Source organism: Sceloporus undulatus, chromosome 6, assembly GCF_019175285.1.
Source record: "Sceloporus undulatus isolate JIND9_A2432 ecotype Alabama chromosome 6, SceUnd_v1.1, whole genome shotgun sequence".
Taxonomy (NCBI): Eukaryota; Metazoa; Chordata; class Lepidosauria; order Squamata; family Phrynosomatidae; genus Sceloporus; species Sceloporus undulatus.
The window spans coordinates 49889201-49910526 of NC_056527.1; the positions used below are offsets into that span (position 1 = coordinate 49889201).

At 40.9% G+C, this 21326-nt stretch overlaps 1 long non-coding RNA gene across 1 annotated transcript; it reads right to left on the minus strand.

Moving 5' to 3' along the window:
• Nucleotides 1-15090: 15090 nt before the first annotated feature.
• LOC121935248 lies at nt 15091-20732 on the minus strand. The gene is made up of 3 exons (XR_006104758.1): nt 20572-20732; nt 20238-20347; nt 15091-15787 (listed from the first exon to the last, which is right to left on the minus strand). It is a non-coding gene; the product is annotated as an uncharacterized LOC121935248 (long non-coding RNA).
• Between the last annotated feature and the right edge of the window lie 594 nt (nt 20733-21326).

Below are 21326 nucleotides of genomic sequence, written 5' to 3' on the forward strand. Positions count from 1 at the left end.
AAGCCATACCAAAGCCACATTCCAGTCCTTAGGGCTGGAGCGTGGCTTTGGTGCGACTTCTGGACTCTTAGGACGCATGCATCATTGAAACACCATACCTCCACTGTGACTCGAAGCAGCTTTATTTTGGCTGTCTGTAACAGGCCATTGTGGAAGCAGGAGATGGAGATAGTTCCTCCTTTTAAAATAACTGCTCCATGCATTGTGCTATTTAGAAGTGTGCATATCGATCTGCACTGTTGGTTTTTATAGTTATTTTTTAATAAAAAAAAGCAAGGAGGAACAATTTCATGGCCAGCAGTTCTCCTGCTGAGAATCTTGCCTAGTGTATTGATGCAGTTCTTAAAATAATTTCAAACAGTAAAGAGATGACAAATAGGATGAAAATAGGACAAAGAGATGAGGAGTGATGTCCAATCCCAGTCAAAGTGCCAGGTGGAGAATTTCCACCCAATGCCCATGAACCCAAACACATAAGGGTTGTAGATATGATCTTGATGCCATTTACCCCACAGAGTGACGAAGGAGGATTACAGCTTTCGATTCTGGTTCGATTCTGGTTCCAGAGCTAGGAGGCAACTTTTTTCTAACTAATGACTTTGGTAACTAGTTTTTTATGATAATGAGCTGAAGTCAAGCTACATTTTGCTTGTTATGAGCATTGCTAGAATTTACTACTTTTTAGTGAAATAGTGAGTCGGTCTAAACAATGGGACTAGCACAAGGAAAAGTCACATAGGTAACTTATTATTTGCATTTTTCTCAAGATTTCCAAGATGCAATATCTGAACTACCCACTTGGGGGAACCAGAGAGCATTTTCTTGTATTTTCCAATGGTACAAATTAATAGTGATCTTGTTAGTAATGAATAACCCAGTGAACTACATTTCTAGGCTGCTGTAACAGTAAAAATTAATAACCTTTCAGATGATCAAAACAATGATTAAATCATTCAGTTTCTTGTTTAAAAAAAATCCCAAGCTCTCATCTCCAAAGGAATCAGACATGAATGGCACTATAGACTTCCATTATCAAAATCCTTGTCTAAATCTAGCTTGTGCAAAAAGTTCAGGTTGCCTTGAGGCTGATGTTCAGTGTATGGTGAAGATTTATACCAGAAAGTGCTGACAAGCTACTGATAAAAGTTTATGAATCCCAAAAGAGAAGAAAAGAAATTACTTTGTTCCTATCCCCTCCAACAGCTGAAGAACAGACAAAAAAGCACATTAATAATGTTAAAATCTAAAATCAAATTTCTTAGTTGTATGTGAAAAACTTTAGAATGATTAGTTATGTCATGACACTGATGCTATGCCTGAATTTTTTTAGCCCAGCATTGGTAAATGTTGCATAATGTGTCCTTGCATAAAGAGGACAGAATTAATTTCAGGATCTAAAATGACATGCTCTTGAAATATAATAGACTGTGGAAAGAACAGTCCTACATCAGTTACAATTTAGACTTGAATTTATTTTGAGATAGGCAATGTGGTGTCAGTTTCCAAGGTTCCAGAGATTCTTTTGTGCTCAGCTGAAGTGATAACTAGATAAGGTAAAGAACTTTTAATTAAGCTGTAACTATATCACTTTAATGGAGCAATCAGTACAAGCACCAGACATAATGCTGCTTAAATGGTTCAGCCTGGGTAAGTCCTGTTTCATGCAACCTAACTGGTTTACATGCAAATGTAGGTAGGATTTTCAAGATCTGGGGGTAATGTTAATCATTCTACAGTGCTTCTCACTGTATTCAGTGTGAAAAATATCCTATCGTATACAACAACCTTGTAAGGGAGTTTAGTATGATCTCTATTTCTCATTTATGTACTGGTTGCACAACACATAGGATCAATCTGTCAGTAATCCAGTTGTTCTCCCTTGAAAGTAATCCAGTTGTAAGGGTGAACCTTTTGTCCCGGCAAGCTTGCACATGTACTTTATGTACTCATTTTGTTCCAGCATTGTTAGGTAGGATTACTCTGTCATGCAATAATAAGATATTTGCATCCCAGATTTGTTTCTTAACTGGGCAACTATATTCATTCATTGGGATTGCCAGCTATTTGCTGATAAGCCTATTCAAACTGATGTGAACATTGTTGTATGATCAAGTTGTGACACAAACACAAAAGTAAAGAACGTTTTAAAGCAGATGTGCAATAGTCTGATTTTAATATGGTGATTTGATACATCACCCCCGAGTGCTTTTGGACAGACAACATAATTTAGTGCTTCTGCCATCCATGTACTCATGTGCCAATGGTCATGCAGATTGGAGGTTAGGAGAGTTGCAGTTTTAAAAAGTAACTTTGCAGTGTCCTGCAACATTTGCAAAATTAGTTCCTGCATTCAAATGGACAGCAAGAGAGGGGACAACAGATGTGAAGATATTTGCAGGAAAATAGTAACTGAAGAGGCAGAAACTCTCCCTCTCTCAAACAATGCAAAACTAGAAGAATCCCTGGTATATGATATATGAATCCCAGACTCATATATCAGCAATGGAGTGTGCAGTCACAAGGTGGCCTTACTACATTCACATTCATTCTGTTCAGCTAGCCCAAGGAATCATAGTTGATATTACTTAAGATGTTATTTTTATCAGGATGCTTCTAGATTCATGGAGGGACCCAGTCAAGTACCATTTGGGGCCTCTCTCCAATCACTTTCCAGAGGGAAGGCACACAAAGAGCAAAGCATTCTTTCAGTTGTATTTGCAAGGCTATAACCTGCAATGGTTGAGAGCAATCAGTTTTTCCTGCCCTGGAAAAGGGCTGCATGACTCAGCCAGCATTTGGAAGGATGGGTAAAAGTCCATGGAAAAATGACTTCCCCAACACAGAAAGGACAAAACACTTTCAGCTGATCTTGTAGGTGCTGAGAGCTGCTGGTTTTTGTACTTCATTTTCATTCTTGACTGGAAGGGAGCAGCATGCAGGTGAAACCCTCCTCTGATTATCTCCAATAACTGATTATCTTCAGTGTCTTCACAATGAGCAAGGCTTGGGATAAGGGAAGTCAAGCTACTCCAGGCTGGCTTTTGACTCTATGTGGTAAGATTAAGCCTATGGACCAGATGTTCTCTTATCCCCACATAGCAAGATACAATAAACCTAATTCTGAAATAACAGGCTTTGCTAACATGTAGGCAATTACTGCGGTTCCCATATAGAGATGGGTCTGACCCCTCTTGTTTGGGCCTCAAAGTGAGAAGAGGAATTTCAGGGTGAGAACTGACTTGGTGGGGTTTAACAGTTTAAGCCCCATTGCTATAGGCTGCTTTGGAGTGGCTACTATAGACTCTCTTGGGGGTCTGCCTGGACACACCAACCCTTGCCTTCTTCCTATTAAAAAAATCTTTAAATTGCAGTGTTCACTAGTGCTCAGCAGGATGCAGTGGTCAGCTTGGAGAAATAGTGGGGTGCCTCAGCACCAGGAGCTGTCCCTAGTTCTCGGATTTTGGCCTTGCCATCTTGGGGCTTGGACTACTTTGGAGTGGCTACTATAGACTGCATAGACACTTCAACTTCTGATTTGATAACTTTAATATATTTGATATAGTGGAAATTACTGAATTATGAATGCAATAGGTAGAAATATAAAAACTAGATCCATACTTTCCTATCTCAAGAAATAGATGTACCTGGATGCATATGATTAATGAAGAAATGCATGCATATGATTAAAACATGATGGAAAAGATGAGGCCCTTTCTTGGTGAAACCCATTTAAGTCACAGACAAAAGGTGTCTGATGGCCTCCTCCTGACATGTCTGAGCCTATCTAGAGGAGCACCAGAGTGACATCAACTGCAATGTTAGACATGTTTATTCAAAAGTAAGTTCATTTGGATTTAGTTGGGTTTTCTCCACACATAAACAAGTATCAGATGGCAGCCTTTCAATAGTAAAATCATTCAGACATTTGAGAACAGTGGAGGATCCCATATGTATGGAGGTGTAGTAGAACCAAGGCTACCAGGTCAGAACACCAGAAGTTTACTTAGCAGGGATGATGGCAAAACTCTTATACTCCTTAGGCATTTAGCTGCAACCCTCACAGTAGCTGGGCAGGAAGAAATGAGAGGGATGGGTTTTCCTGGCAATGGTATACTGTGAGTACTCCTTATTCTTATACAAAATATTGTGTGGTGGTTTGGAGGGGTTTGGGGAATTCTGGAACTCATTAAGTTTCCAAACAACCTGCTTCCGAAAACTCCTGTTTCCTTTCTGCTGGATACAGGAATTAATACAGGTATCTCCCTAGAGGGACTGTCATGATGAATGTCTGCACTTCAACAGTTACATTATTCTCTGTGAATCCCCGTGAAACGTTAAAGTCAGCTCCTATAAAGAAATGTATTTTGTTGGAAGAGATTCAGCAGCAAAAGACCATAAAGAAGCAGACTCCTTCACAGTACCTTTCCACTTGAGGGATATGTTTACATACAACTGTCCATTTGAGCAACCGTTAATGCAAGTGAGCTATTACACACACGAGGCTTTGCAAAGATATAACATCAATTGACATATCCAACTCCTCCTAGAGTGTACTCTCCAGCAATGCTCGGTATCCTCCTGTTGCAGGGTAGGATTCCAGATTATTTTCAAACCCTTTCACTGCTGGTGTTGAGGAAGGCCTTTTTGTTTGCAAGATTGAATGTACATTCCTCAAATGTGACTGGGGGCAGATATTTGCAGAGCCCATTTTTGAATTGTGTATGTCACTGTGATCAAGCGCCAGATGTTCTCCGTTATATTATATTGCTTTGTCCATTGTATATAATTCCAAGGGGAAAATTGTTAAGAAGGTTATTGGAAATGAATATCTGTTTGGATGGGTATCAGTGGAATACTTATTGGAAGATCGGAACCTGCATATTACCAGGCTAATGGCCAATTTTCTGGTGGAGGCTTAAATTTTAATAACGATCCTGAAGTTTTATTGTAAATGCATGTTGTTGTTGTATGCCTAATAAAAGTTGACTGACTGACTGACATGAAGATTTGACTCCTTCCCCCTCTGCTTGGATTTAAAGCAATAAGAAAAATCAAATAAGTCCATATGATTATTTGGATCATTACATTTCATCCACCTGTCAAAAAAAGGAAATATTGTATGAGACAAAACTATGCACTTCACTGTCCATGACAAAGGGGCTCTACAAACTGGCACTTTGTGCCGGCTGTAGGCGGAGCCATGGTGCAACGTCCACCTTCTAGATGGTGTGCGGCATCATGGTGCGGCCCTGGGGCTGCATCTAGATGATGCAGCACCAAAACAGTGTCAGGAAGCCACGCCACCGTGGCTATGACGCCCTTTAGAGGGTGCAAAAAGGAGCCAGTTTTTCCGGCTCCTTTTTATGCTCCCTAGAGGCCGAATCAGTGCCGCAGCATGCGGTTGTTGTGGCACCAAACTATTAAAGGGGCGGCTGGATGCCACCCATTTGTCCAGGCCCTAAGTCTCTATTTAAGTATGGGTGAACACAGAACAACTAGAAGTAACTGGCGACTCCTTCGTGAAATTATTGCTCAGTTGCAATTACAACAGAGCAAAAACATGTTTTCTGGGCTCTACTTGTCTTGTTATTTTCCATCTTTTTTACAGCTGTTGTCTGAACAAGAAATGAAATGGATATCTTTAGGTGTAGAATTTTCCCCCTGGATTCGTCCCTCCCCCCCAAAAAATGGCCAAACTTTCCTGCACCTTTTTTCCCCCCTGTTGGCCTAGAGGCAGAGTTTGGAAACGTTACTGTATTGACAACAACTCCAGAGTCAGCCAGCCAGTTCTCCCTCTGCTTTTTATAACTTCCTACTTGATCTGGGGACTTTAAAAAGCTGGCACTTTTTTTATTCCCTAATATATATATTAAAATTAAACATTTGGTTCAGTACAGATAGTTTAGAGTGTAGTACTGAGGCTCTATCTTGTGTTCTTATGACAACAGATATCAAATGAAAATAGATATCTCTTTAGGGACATTGCAGGATGTGGGGGGAGCATTCTTGTGCACACAGCAATGTTATCAGTTGTCAAGCCACAACTGGTCATTTCAGAAACACTGAAAATACAGAATTATAAGAGCCATTTCAGACAGAGGATTTGCAAAGTATCTCTCTTCAACATGGAAAAAATGCAACAGTATTCAGATACAGATCAACCTAAGAATTCCTGAAGCTTTTGTTGTACACTGAAGCGATTATATCAGATGTGAAAGAATTCTCAAAAGACTCCAGTCTTGCATACTCCATGTCAGCTAGTCTGACTCCTAGGTACTGTATAAGCAACTATTAAAGTTGCACCTCTTTTTACCATACCAGCCTAAAATGCATGCTTCATACTGGAGAGAGTAGATCATATGATTGGCTGCTCCTGTGTAACATAAAATACTGATCAGATTAAAATAAATTCATACAAGGGAGCAAAAAGATGTTAAAAAGGAAAAATTCTATGTTAGCGTTCAAATAGGATTCGGTCATCCGAAAATACTCCTTTTCTGTGTGTAAGAAGCAGCAATACAGTTAAGTCATTTTCAACTGTGGACTCAGAGACATATGTGGAGGAGGAACAGTTTTATGTAAGGCAATGTTTCAAGCAAATCAAGCCTGAACATCCCCTGGAAGCCAAGATGACTAAACAGAGACTGTTATACTTTGGACATATCATGAGAAGACATGATTCACTAGAAAAGACAATAATGCTTGGGAGGGTAGTAGGAAAAAAGGAAGACCTCATTGCAGGTGGATAGATTTAATCAAGGAAACAACAGCCCTGGGTTTGCAAGACTTAAATAGGGTTGAAAATGACAGGATGATTTGGAGGCCTCTCATTCATAGCGTTGCCATAAATCAAAGAAGACTTGATGGCAGTTAACAATCGTGAGCCAATCCTACTGCATTAGGAACTCTTCTGTTCATGCAATTAAAAGTAGTTGAAAGCATGACCCTTGGTAAGAAAACAACAAATAAACAGTATAGCACATTTAGAAAGACTCTTTCCCCCTGAGAATTAGTCTTCAAAAGCATACTGTAGCATCTGGCTGACCATAGTGAGCAGTTAGATTCCAGCATTTCTGATTCTCTGGTCTCATCCACCTGGGATTTCCTTATGGCAGCCTGGAGTATCCTGGCCCCACGGCTCCTCCAACATTGCCCCCATTATGTGGCCCTCTGTTCCTGTGCTGGAGTGGCTATTTGCACAGGCATCCCACTGAGGCACCTGTTGCATCCACAGATGCCATGGGCCGTTTGCTTTTGAGGTCAGAATGAAGCATCCAGCAATGATCACATAGCTTGCCACCTTGTACTGTCCTGAAAATGATAAACCCACAGTGGTGGCAGACACACTGGGTAGCTCAGTGGCATATGTGGTAAATATACACACACATACACATACCAGTGTGAGAACGGAGGACTCCAAGGAGGATCCACAGTAAAAGGCCTGTTACAGACTGCCAAAATAAAGCTGCTTCGGGTCTCTTTGGAGGTATGCTATTTAAATGATGCATGAATCCTAAGAGTCCGGAGGTCGCGCCAAAGCCACACTCCATTCCTAAGCACTGGAGTGCAGCTTTGGTGCAGCTTCTGGATTCTTAGGATGCATGCATCATTTAAACAGCATACCTCCAAAGAGACTCAAAGCAGATTTATTTTGGCAGTCTGTAACAGGCCAAAGGTAGATTTTTAAAACTTGTATTAAGGGCGTTAAGCCCTGGTTCAGGTGCACAACATGCCAGATGTTGTCTAGACTGGTTGCCCTTTTTTAAAGGGGGGGGTTGTATATATTGTATTTTTTAAAGGTTGTATGCCGCTTTGATTGTGGAAACAAAAAGCAGGATATAAATTAAAGTTTTATTTTATTATTTATTATTATTTATTTATATAGTGGTGAAAAAAGTTGACAGTTTCTAAACCTCCTCTTAAATTTACTTTTTAAAAGTCCCATATAGGAAGATGTACCAAGAATTTCCAAATTTTGGGTGGGGTACAGACCACCAAAAAGAGGCGCCTCCTCGGTGCCTCTCTCTGCTGCACAGCTGCATCACAGCATACAAATTGCATGGCCAGCTGTGCAGCAAAGAAGGAGCTCCCAAAAGTGGCTCCTGTTTGCGGCGCTGCAAAGCGCCAAAGACAGCACGGTTATGTCGCAGCTGTGCAACACTGTTTAGAGGCGGCACAGCTGCGACGTAATCATTGCACACGCCATATGTATGGCACTGCGCAACTGCGACATGTGCATGACGTGCTAGGGTTGCGGAGCATGTGCACACGTGGCCCCGAGGCAACCCTAGCACATCGTGGACGCGCTGCAAAGGGCCCATCTGGACACGGCCTTGGTAACTCTTTCAGAACTGGTCTGAAGTAAAAATGTTACTCAGATATAGTAAATACTTCATTAAATACCGGAAAATACTTCATTAAAAATTAATTTGTTACCACAATTCATTCAAATGTTTCTGTTCCACATCTAAAAACTGTCCTTGCATTTTCCAGTCTCAATTGCTACTGTTATATCATTGCAAGAATCTGTTCTAACATCCACCCAACCTCCATCAACCCATACCCCAATCCTCACCTTATAGAAACCTCTTAAAATATTTCTCTTCAATTGGAGGAAATAGTTTTGAGCTCCAGCTTAATGAGGATACAGAAAAGAAAAAGGAAAGGAAGGATCTTTTTTTAAAAAAAAATAACAGGAAGTAGAAAACATAACTATATCATGGGAAAGAGGAAAACAAGGCATTCAATCACACAGAAGGAAAGTAATCTTATTTGTGAAAGTGGAAAGGTGTGGTGGTAATTATTGCCTTCTGTGTGACTAATAGAAAGAGATGAAGTCATTGACTTCTAAATGTTAGCTAACAGTACTTCAATACATATTTATAAAGAGAAATGGAAAATGTCATTCTGTGGAGTCAGGTTTTCCATATCATTCCCACATGTAAATTCTTTTTAAATTGGTACATATCTATACAAACAGAATCTTTTATTTCATTTTTCTGTAACAAATCATCATGGCTATGATAATCTACTGCAGCAAAAAAAACAACCAAAAAAAAAAACTGTCTTGTGTGACACCTTAAGGACTTTAAAAGGTGTATTTATCTGTACACCTTTGGAATGACAAAACTCTATGCAAAGCTGATCCATATACATTGGGAATACAATATGATATGATGTGCATGTAATGTGATGTAGAACTTGTTCACAGAGCTAGATACCATCGACCATGTAATTTGTAAACAAAAGAAAGCAAAATGAAAACCCTTTCTCTAAGGAAAGTACTACACATATCTTTTAAACTGCAATTATGCCTGGGGAGAAAAGCGTTTTGGTGAGACTTATTGTACGACAACACTTCCAACCTGCAGTTGCTGCATCCCCTAACCACAATTAGGGCATCCTTTTTCATTGACGGAGGAAACCTATCAATAAGCTCCCAATAGTGCAATCCCCCAGGTGTGAAATGTCACTTTCAGGGCAGTTGTGTTATTGACAGTCACATGGTATCAATTTCACATCTTCTCCCCCTGTCCCCCCTCTCACTCACTATTCCCAAGCAGCCAGATTAGCTTTTATTTCCCCCCTATTTCTTTTCTTTTTAAAACCTTTTTAGTTACATTGCTGTAGCAGAGCTCTGGAATTGTGAGAGTTAAAATAAAAATACCAAAAGGCATGCTGGGCAGGGCATAAGGCAGGGAGACAGCTTAAAGGGGATTCAGGATGAGAGTATGTTGGTAGCTGCAGCCCCAGTCATGCAATTCTGAAGGCATGTGAAATTTGGCCTCTGAATGTGGTATGTTTCCTTCCCCCCTCCCCCTTTTTTTTTAAACTGATGTAAGTGCTGCAAGAATGGTGCTTGTATGGTAAAGTGCTAAAATTCTGTCACAAGGCCATTAAAGGCATGAGTTTCCAAATTCATCCAAGGTATCTTTCAGAAAATCACTTTCCCTCCTAGACTGATCTTTATTGAAAATTTATTCCAATTTCTCTAATACTTTCCACAAGTTCCTTAATGCTCCTGTTTGATCATTCCTAAAATTTAATTGCTCAAATTCTTTACAGTCCCTGCAAGACTCATATTTTAAAACAACTGATCAGACACATGTTGTAGGTGCAGCTTTTGAAACAGAGAGCTTTGTCCCTCATGAATTTGATGCCCAGCCTTGTTGGGTAGAGCAAATGGCTATTCTTTACCTTTCACAGGGCTGGCTCAATATATTTTACTGACTGACATAAAAACAAGAATGTGTCTCCATAAAGACACTACCAGCCAGCTGAAATGTGAAGACACTAAACTGTATATTTTTAGTTTTCTTCTTTAGGTTTGTGGGGTTTTCCACATTTAGCTGGTAGTAGTGAATATTTGCCTACTTACTGCCTGCCTATCTAGTGTCCGCCACACTGCCACTCTGTACTGTACTTTCTTTTTAATCACTACTTTTCATCTTTAGCTGTGCTTTTCAGTGTGGCTATGTTTAGCACTTTGAACCTGGGGAATGCTTTTAGAGACTTTATCATGGCGTTCAATTTAAATTAACACAGCAATTTTCCAAAATTAAAGGTATATCTGCTTGGTTGTCTCTTTGGATGATTCTGGAACTAGCTAAGTTGGCTGCTACCAGTAAACATTGATATGGTTTCCAGGACACAGATTCAACAGAGATCAAGTGAAAGAATAGGGAATGTCTGCATGAAAGCAAAATGATACCAGTAAATAGTGCTAACACACTTTAGCACTTTTACATAACTCCTAATAATAGTAAAGAAGGCTCAGTGAAAATGAGTGAAAAATCAATTTCTGATATGTTGCGTGCATCTAGGTGCGACAGTTGATCAGTGGGAGGATAAAAAGGAAAAACACAAAAGAGGAAAAGCTGTGATATTTCAAGAAAGAGTTTGGATGCAGGTGTAGAAATATACTAGTAAAATCAAGACAAAAAGAAATGGAAACAATACTTCCAGGCACTGCTTTCATTCCTGGATGAGCCCTGAAGTAGGAAAAATCCTTGGTAATGCCAGGAGCCTTCAGGAAATACTTGCAGACAAAGAAAATGTCATGTGTGTTTCCAAAATAAAATTTATCTGTATAGGAACAAAACCTGGGACTTTCTGATACTTTTTTTAAAATCACCTGGAGGAGTTCTTTGTATTCTCTGTGCTTGTAAACTGCACACACAGAATTAGTCTTAGTTCACAAGGAGTAAATGCCCAGCATAGACACAAAATACTGAAAGGAGCAAGCAGTATGTGGTAAATATACACACACATACACATATATTAAAGACAATCTTTTAGCTGGCTAACAAGCCTCCATGGAGTGACCCCTGCAATGCGACAAATTGTTTACTCTGAAGGAGCTGCCATATTTTTATATTTCATGTACTTGTGTAAAACAAAATCCTAAATATATGTTTTATTCCCCTAAAATGTCAGTTTTAATTGGAGAGGTTCCAAAGTTAGTTGGATTGGATCTGGATTGGTCCAAACTGAATTGAGGCCCAGTCTAGATATCTGAACTGAATCAAGACCCTGACAAAGCCCTATTCTGAAGATTATGAAAAGGCATTTTTGACTTCCTCCTAGAAGAGAAGCTTCTGTCAATTTCTTCTGAGGAATATCGTTTTAGGGAAGTCCAGCCATTGTACTTGTGGGAATTTATTTTGATGGGTTATTCCCCCCCCCCCCAAATCTCAAACACTGAAAAGCAGCAGAGATGTTTGTACATTAAATCTCTGCACATAGAGCTATGTTGTTGACTTATGAATGGAATCTAAGCACTTGGCTTTCTGAAAACTGGACCCTAGAGCTCTCTTTATCCTTATCAAGTGCATTTGAAATTCGTGTAATTGTGGTTTTTCCTAAAATGGATAGAAGGTTTACTGTAGAAACACCATGCCAAGCTATACTCTGGGGGACAAAAGCTTTTGTTTTCACAAGAAACAAAGCCGCCCAAAGCTTTACATTCCACTTCATGGTAGAAAACGTTTTCTTGCTCGTTCCAGTTCTTTTAACAATGTAATAGAAATATCTCCACAGCCTAGAAGGACGTGGATGCATCTCTGCACTCGGCAATGCATTCAAAATTATTATACAAATCTTTACAGAGCCAGTCTCAGAATGGCTTAAATCAGCTTGAAGTACTTCTTATAGTCTGTTGGAAAGAGGAAAAAGTAACAGAAAAATCAAGTGTTTTTTTAACAATTCACCAGGCAAATTAACACTAAAAGCTGACCAAAGAGATGTCAAACAAGTGACCTGAGAAGAATATTGCACATTTGGGTTGTCTGCATCTGAAATTAAGGCATTAAGAAGGCCTCCAATGAAGATCTTAAGGAACAAGCAAGTTCAGATGACAAGCAGATGGTCCCTCCAGTGCTCAGTCCTAAATTGTATTGGGTTTCATGCCTCAAAAACAAAAATACCCAGATCTTGTGTAATGCCTTTAAAACAAGTAATTATTTTTCTCCTCATGCAGAGTACTGTTAGTTTTGGATACCCACCTTGGGAGGAGGGTGGGACCCTACTGATGTAGATGGAACGAGGGAGGGGATTGGGGAGAATCTATTCATAAATTCGTATGTATACATTTATATGTATAAATTTAGAGCAGAGATGCTTTGTAACACAGCTGTCTGCCGCCATCATGTCTAGCTAATCCCTTAGCCAGAACATCAATACCCCATTTACAAACATGAATTTAATGGCTAAACAGTTCCACCCCTGAAAGCTTGCTAATTAAAGCATGGGTAGAGCTACTGAGATAAGGGGGGAGGGAGAAACTCAGTCCAAAGTTTCTTGTGATATAGGTAGATCAATCTACATTAGCAAAATAATGGTAATTAACCTTGTATGCTACATGCATTTGTAAGGAGAATGTTGCAATATGGCAAGGTAATGTCAACCACACCCTACGCTATTATTGTTTTTCTTTTCACTTTGTAAGGGTCTCTTAAGTTTAGGTTTGGTAGCATGTTCATCACCAAAGACTTAATGGTCAGGTAGAATGAGAGGAAAGCAGGTACCTAGGACCATGTCACTGACTATGTAATCTTATATATGACTACTCCGAATTAATTCCCACTGAGTTCAGTGAGATTTACTCAAATGCACTAAAAGAAATGGGAGTACCACCACATTTGATTGTCCTGATGTGTAGCCTATACTCAGGTCAAGAGGCTGCCATCAGAACTGAGTATGGAGAAATGGAATGGTTCCCAATCGGCAAAAGGGTCAGACAAGGCTGTATACAATGCGCCTTCTTTTACGTGGGGGATCCGTTCCAGACCCCCCCCCCCCGTAAAAGAAGTAGCACTTATACTGGAGCCCCATTACTTGTGGTGGCGGGCGCGTGCACACCATTGTTTCTTCCAGCACACGGCTTCTTCTGGCACTGCTTTCAGCATATGCTGAAAGCAGCGTATAATGCGTGGGCACATTGTACTATCACCTTAGCTATTCAACCCGTATGCAAAAAGCATTGTACTTAGAGCAGGCCTAGACTCAGAAGCAAGAGGAGTGAAGACTGGAGGAAGGAACATAGCCTAAGATATGCAGATGACACAATACTCCTAGCAGAAATCAACAAAGATCTGCAGCAATTACTTAAGAGGGCCAAGGAGGAATGTGTCAAGGTAGGCTTTATATTGAACATTAAGAAAGCAAAAATATTGACCATGGAATTCATATTAAAATTCATCCTAGATAACGAGAAAATTGGAATAGGCAAGGAATTTCCATACCTTGGATCAAACAATGAGCAGAACGGAGAAATTTGAAGAAATTTAGGATTGGGAAGGGCAACTATGAAAGAACTGGACAAGTTCCTAAAGTATGCTGCATTGGCTTGGATGGAGGGGGGAAAGCACTCCATGAGCAAAAAAATCAATCATTTTCTGGAATATTTTGTTTCTCAAATTTTTGTTTGTTTCCAGAAAGTCAACTGTAAATTAAAATCAAAAGCGAATGGCCATCTAGATACTGTTGGGCTACAATTCCCAAGTGCCTTCACCACTGGATATATTACTAAGACGGATGGAATTGCAGTCCAGCAATGTCTGGAGGACCACACATTCCCCATTCCTGTTGCTCATGGCAAGTGGTTGAAATTGGGGTGCACTGTTTACTACAAGGTGTGGCTGATGATGCCTTAGCGTATGCTAAGATGGGCTACACCTGATTCTCCAAATGACATTGATCTCCAGTTTCTGTCAGCTCTAGCCAGCCTTCCTGATGGATGAGGATGATAGGAGTTTTAGTCCACTAAAATCTAGAGCTAGAGCTCACAACTGCAGCAGACCCCAAATCCTCTTTCCAGCCTCTGGGACCCTCCAGGGCACTTGCAGGGTGGGGGTGAAGCTGGTGCAGATTTCAGGAACCTGGGCTGAAAGGGTGTCTGGGCCCAAACAATGTTACATGTTTTTGTTTTTCACAGTGGTATTGTTATTTGTCTATTTTTAAATTATTCATTGTAAAATCAGTTAATTATAAAGAAATGAATATTGACTTACATAATTTGAAATCCCATTTAAGATCTTTAGCCAGCCTGTTAGGGACTCCAATCTGCAGCTAGGCAGGCCACAAAAGGAAGTTGAACTTCTCAGCAGTCATTCCTGCCAGTGCCAAGCTGAAGCCAAGCTCCAGGCTACTAAATGTATCAATTCCCCCTCCACCTGCTGCACTCTGGGAATCTCTTCCTCAGATCCCTCCCTTTCCTGCACTACCAGGAGCCCCCTTCCTACACAATGTAAAGCTACCACACTAGCCCAGAGGTACTTGGCTGGCTGGCTCAGCCACAGTCACCCAGTTGCATCTTCATCCATCACATAGATCTATTGCCAATTAATAGCCAGGAGGACTGCCAGGAAAAAAAATCACCAGGGCTTGAACCCACTCTCAGTAATCCTGGACACCTGTGCTATGAAAATACCAAAAATAACAGGAACTCAGTGGTAGTCTCAAGTTCACTTCCAGTTTTAAAAAACAAGTCTTTAAAAAATGTTAAATAGCATGCAATTAGGGGGAGGGGAGACTCAATTGAAAGGTGAATTTCCTCTCCTGGAGGCTCCCAGGAGAGGCAATAAAGCCATTTATTTCTCTTTTGGTTGTGGAAGGGAGGATGGTCTGGGGAGATTCGAAGGACTGAAGGTAACAGTTTGTAGATCCTTGACCAAAAATGTGGCAGATGCCCCACTCCATTTTCAGTAACATTGTATGTCATCTGCTTCTGCGTGAATCTGGCAACAGAATGCGCACTGTGGTGAAAGGGGAAGAGAGGACATCTTGGCTTAAATGGCCAGTTTGCAATCCACTGAGTCATTTGCAGTCTCACTTGAATTGCTTCCTTTTATGTGCCTTGTTTGGTTGGTCTCTGAAGTTTAAAACAAAACAAAATAATTCACATAAGTCATCCCCCAAAAAGAGGCAGATGATCAGATCTCACCTCTGTGTTGATATGAGGAGAGTAATTGAAGTCATCAGTTCTACAAAAACTGGCCGGCAAAAATTATTACAGCAAATGTTGTCAAGGGAACCACTGGCACTCAGACAGCAGAGGAAAACAAGTTGTTTGATGATAACAGACCACAATGTCCAAGAAAACCATGAGGTGAACTATAAAGAAATGGGTGTAAAATCTGAAATTATGCTGGCCTTTCCTCGGTAAATTACCCTGCTGGTACTGTAAAGAAAGCCCATATGGAATTGTATCAGAATTCTGATGTCATACTTTCCACACTTGGATGCCTGCAGGCTTGAGACAGATTGGGGTCTTTCCTTCCTCTCCTTCCTGTTGGGAGAAAACCTGTGGTAAATTACAGACCAGGCTGGGAGAAAGAGAGGAATAGACTTGGTCAATCCACTGGATAGGAGATCACCATGCATTCTAAATATTCTGTGATGGAAGAAGAGTTTGGAAGATTATGGTTTCAGCTTGCAAGGAGATAGACAGCAAGAGATTTGTCACACAGCAAAACAAAGCAGAAACAAAGCAGGACAGTAGCAGCTCTCTCGTCTTCCTCTGGCAGATGGTTGTAAAGGTGCATCTTTTTTCCAGCTAGAAAAAAATCCATATCACAAAAGACACACTTTTTCAGTCATCTTTCATGGGAAGGTAACTTAAATACCACAATGTCATGCAGTAAGGTAGGGAGAAAGCTGTACTTCTTCAGCCCCATTTCCACTTTGTTTTCTTGTGCGATAAGGCTCTTTGTTAGTTTCAGTGTTAAAAGGAAGAACTAGGAAAAGGAGGGAGCAAGCAGCTTCTTTGAGACTAATTATATATTTTCAGCACAGACTTTCATGAACTCCAATCTACTTTATCAAAGGCATACTGGGGTTTGCAAAGATGCTTAGGCTGAAATATAACAGTTCTTCTCAAAGGGGCTGCTCTTTTCCTCAGCTTCTCCTTCTTGGTCCCCTCCCTCAGGAAACTAATTATATAACTTGTTACAGACAAGTTGCTAGTTTGTCATCCCATTTTGCCATCTTTTTTTTCTTGCAACTTGGTATGCTACTCACTGCTTTCTCCTATTATTTTTTGTTATCAATTAAGAGGAGGAGGAGGAGGACAATGACGACAACAAGTTCCTCTTAAAATGTAACTTTGCTCCACTCTTGTGAAGAAAAAGTAAGTTTTTACTTATGTCCAAGCTTTATGTAGAACTGCTAGCAGTACAGAACAGTGTCCATCAACACCTATACTTTCAACTAGTTTGCTTGCTAGATCATGTAGCTATGAAGCAAGCTCTTCACTGGGCTTTGCCTCTCTTCAGCTGTTACCTAGAAGCCACTGCACCATTAGGTATGTGTCTCTGCTTTTTCTCATTCTTCTTCATTTCCTTTGCCTTTTATGTGGTATCTTCCGAGAACAAATACTAAGAGAGCAAGGGCCTTTCTGCCTCATTGGTGATCCATAACATTGCATTTTGGCTGTCCAGAAATGACTTAATGTCACTTCCAGACACCATTTTGCCTGATTTTTTGGAAAGGGGGAGTGGACTTTCTTTGGAGGGAGGTAAACTGCCCCATTGGCAACCAGTTTTGGGTGTTTATGGCCAATTTTGAGGTGAAAATGATATTAAAATTGTGCAAGCTTTGCTTTCCAAGGGCCACGTGCAACTTGCAAGCAACACTGTGCCCACCTGTGTTCAAGATCATGAGCATAAGTACAAGGGCTCTCTTTTTTCTCCCTTTTTAAATGATGCGGAGTACACTCTGAAAGCCTTTCCAGTATTATAAAGTAGTGTATAAATCCAGGCTGGGGACTCTGGCCCTCTTGCTTCATCTAGCCCAAACCAACTCTGTGGGATTCTCCCAATGGACACACTGCCTCCTTCATGGAGGGATGGCCTCCATCATCACTGGAGGTCTCCACTTTTGTATGGCATTTTCTTCTGCTAAAAGATTGAAATGCTTCTCCTAAGGCTTAGTTGCAGTAGGAAAACAGGAAAATCGCATTACAGGTGGAGAGACTTAGTCAAGGAGGCTACAGCTGCCCTGAGTTTGCAAGATCTTTAACAGGGTATCGCTCTGTTATGGCTGTCGCTCATTTACAGACTCTCCTTAAGTCAAAGCCAAGTTGACAGCAGCTAACAACTACAGCAAAGCTAAAATATACTGGTAGTTTTTTCCCGGTGTTCTGCCTTTAGCTTCACCCACAGCTAGAAAGTGGCCTCTCAGAACTTTCTGAAACTGAATTCATTCCCATGTCAAATATGTCTACTTCGCTACTTGAAAGTAAATTCCACTGAATTCAGTGGGGCTTTCTCCCAGGTAAGTTAATATAGGAACAACGCCTTAAAATAGAGCCATTAGTCAGTGACAAAGTATTCTAGGAGGCTTGTGTTCTCAAATCCTGAGCGACACCGGAATGAGATGTTAATCTTGCCAGGCTTTCCTGAGCTCATTGTAACTTTAATGGGATCAAATGCTTTGACCTCTGTGATATCCTGCCTTACATTGACTAATTGCTCTGATATAAAGATTGAGAACGCAATTTAATGGCACAAGCAAAAGGGTAGAGGCCTCAGAGCTTCTCCTCCTTTAAAGTGTGCAGAGATTTAGTACAGCATTTATGTATTAATAAGTATATATGGATGGTACACACAGGCTACCCCCTAATACCAAAGGCAAAATTGTTCAGACCTCTTCCTTCTGGCATAATCCCACTGAGTCACAGGACAGAGTGAAGGTTGCAACAGGCACAGTTAAAGAACATCCAGAAAAGCATGGCAGAAAAATCAATCCTTCCTGCTAAACGTTACAGAGCAATAAATGTATAGTTTTTGAACCACATGCTGGAAATGTAGATACATGCCCAGGCTTCATGCTGCATTTATGTGGGGCTTCAGATTTTATTATTTCTAGTTTTGCCACTGATATATGAAAGGAAAAAAATGCAAACAAGAACAGCTAGCATGGTGTAGCAGGTTGAGCGCTGAACTATGTGGAACATGGTTCAAATCCTATCTTGGCATGTAAAAACCCACTGGGTGACCTTGAACAAGGCACACTCTCTCATACTCAGAGGATGGCAATGGCAAATTCCATCTGAAGAAATTTGCCAAGAAAATCCCATAATAAACTGTAGGGCCACCATAAGCTGGAAATGACTTGAAGTCATACAACAACAAACAACAAATCTGTCCACAACTCAGTAAAAAGCAGAGCCCTCTCTCCAGTCCATCTGGTGACATCCGGTCATGGAGGGAGAGATGCAGGCCCAGCTCCATCAGGTCTGGCCTAGATTAAGAAACCAAGCTCTCCCTCCAGTCCATCTGCCTTGGTCCAGGCCTCAGAGGGAGAGAATAATTGCTGGACCTGATCTCCTTCCCTACCACCATTCCCTTCTCTTTTTGTGTCATGCCTTTTTAGATTGTAAGCCTGAGGGCAGGGAACCGTCTAATTAAATATATTAATTATTGTAAGCCACTCTGAGAGCCTTTAGGGCTGAAAGGCGGGATATAAATACCGTTAATAATAATAATAATAATAATAATAATAATAATAATAATAATTTGAATGTGCATTTCTCAAGTCTCAGTGCAACCTTCTGAGTTGACAATTACATCATACTGGCTTCTCAGTGCTCTCCACCTTAGGTTTATGTTGCTGTTGTTTCCAGAGAAAATCCATTAATGAGAAGTAGATAGAAGAGTTACACAAAGGCGGGTTACAGACCGCCGAAAAGCGGTGGCCTGCACCTGCCCCTTTCCTCGCCAGATCGGGGCCTCAGCGGCCAGAGCAGCAGCTGCTGAGGCCCCGATCCACTACTTTCCAGGCTGCGGGGAAGCAGCAAAAGGCCCCTTCCCTGCAGCCTGGAAAGGGGTGTCCTTGGGGCTTCAAGCCCCAAGGACACCCCGCGGTGGCGGGGAGGAGGAGAAAGAGGCCACTTGGCCCCTTTCTCCTCTGCGTCACTGGGCGCAGCCGTCTGAAGGCTGCGCCCAGCGATACAAACGAAAAAGGAGCTCCGTTTCGGAGCTCCTTTTGCAGCTGGGGAAGGGACACACTATTCTCCCTGGTGCAGCGTGACGATGTCACGTCCGTGCCGCCCTGTATAGAGGCGGTGCGGTTGTGACATCGTAATGGCAGCAGCCGTGTGGAACGGCCACCGCCATTTTGTGCGTGCTCTGCGCGTGCTAGGGTTGAAGGCGTCCGGAAAGGACACCCCTTTCTAACCCTAGCACACACGGAGCGCGCACTTTAAGGCCCGTCAGTAACGGGCCTAAGTCTTTTGATTATTTCCAGTAGCAGCTGTTTTTTCGGGAAGCTCCCCTAGTGAAATATACAAAATATTTGTATTGCCAGACAGTGACTTTCATTATGTAAAGGAAACAATTTAATACAAATTGTCTGGAAACTTCTAATCAGAAACACACTGCTCTTTCTTGTTTGTTGCATTTATTCTATTCTGTTTCTTCTCTGATATATTCACCATGTGATGGTATCCTGATGAAGATGACATGGCTTTCTGGGGACTCTCAGAAGGTCAGATTAAAGCCCAGGGCTGAGGTTCTCAACCCCAGCTCTACACCACACTGGTTCCTTTTCCTTCAATCACTCTTTCAATTAAGGCACAGAAAGAGCAGTGCCCAGAGAACAGAAGAATTATTTACAACAACACATCTAGCAATGCCACTATAGGAGTGGGAATGAGAGGAAGTGAAGTAAATAAGACTATGTTTACACCAGTTTGAAAGTAAAACTTAGATCCTTCCCGTACAGGCATACATTCCTACCGCATGTGCTGATCATTTGGACCTTGTGGTTAAGCACTGTTGAAAGCCATTCAGATCTTTCCACTGGGCGTTGAGTCAACTCCTGAAAGGCCATTTAAGGTTGTTCAGACCTAACAAGTGAAGAACAGATTAAAGAGGGATATCACACTGCACTTTCTTTTTAATTTACTGCCTTAAAATTTACTGTCATAACATTCTTCCCTCGCTTTAATTTGCTTTTTTTTTAAAATAAAAAAGAGGGTTCCCATTTTTGTGTGAATTTGCTTAAGCTCCTTCCTTCATCTTATTCAGGAAAGAAGCACCGTCCACAGCATCTGAAGCCCTGGATTCTTACCATTCATTTTTGGATGTGCTCCAGAAGGACACTTCCTGGGCATCCTGCCTGTTACATTCTCCATGAAGAGCTTCACTGTATTACAAAAAGTCAGGTCTCATCAGGCACAATTCCATCAAATCTCTGGAGTATGCATGCAGAATAGGCAGGAGAAATCCCAGCTTGGATGTGAAATCTTCTACAGAATTTCCAAAATAATTTAGCAGTACCTGGAAAATATTGCTTGCATCTTCAGGAGCAGCAGCTTTTCAGATTTTTCTACTGTTGCTGATAATTATTAGAATGCTGGCTTAAATCCAGTGTATTCATTTCAATCCACTGTATCAAAAGGAATTTGTAATTCAACACTTATGTAAGTTCCCTCATTCAGCTTTGCTTAGGACTACTTATTGAATTTAACCCATTGCCATCATCTGCGGCTTGAGCCAAACCTGATCTAATTTCCCAATTAATTTCAATGGACTTTTTAGCAATAAGATCAGCATAAAAGAGAGAGTGCATATTGCTTTATTTGAAAATGCATATCAGAACAGTCAGTCTATTATTTTAAAACACAGATCACACATTGGTCTTTCTGTCTTTTCAAAATTGTCTTGTACAGTACAATTAATTTTAAAAAAACTTCTAAAAATCCTAAAATTGGGGTAAGCCTGTTTTCTTAAACTTGGTGTATTATTTTTTATGGGCCTAAATATCATAAAGGCACCAGCTCTTGTCTGATCTTGGAAGCTAAGCAGGTCAGCTCTAGTTAGCAC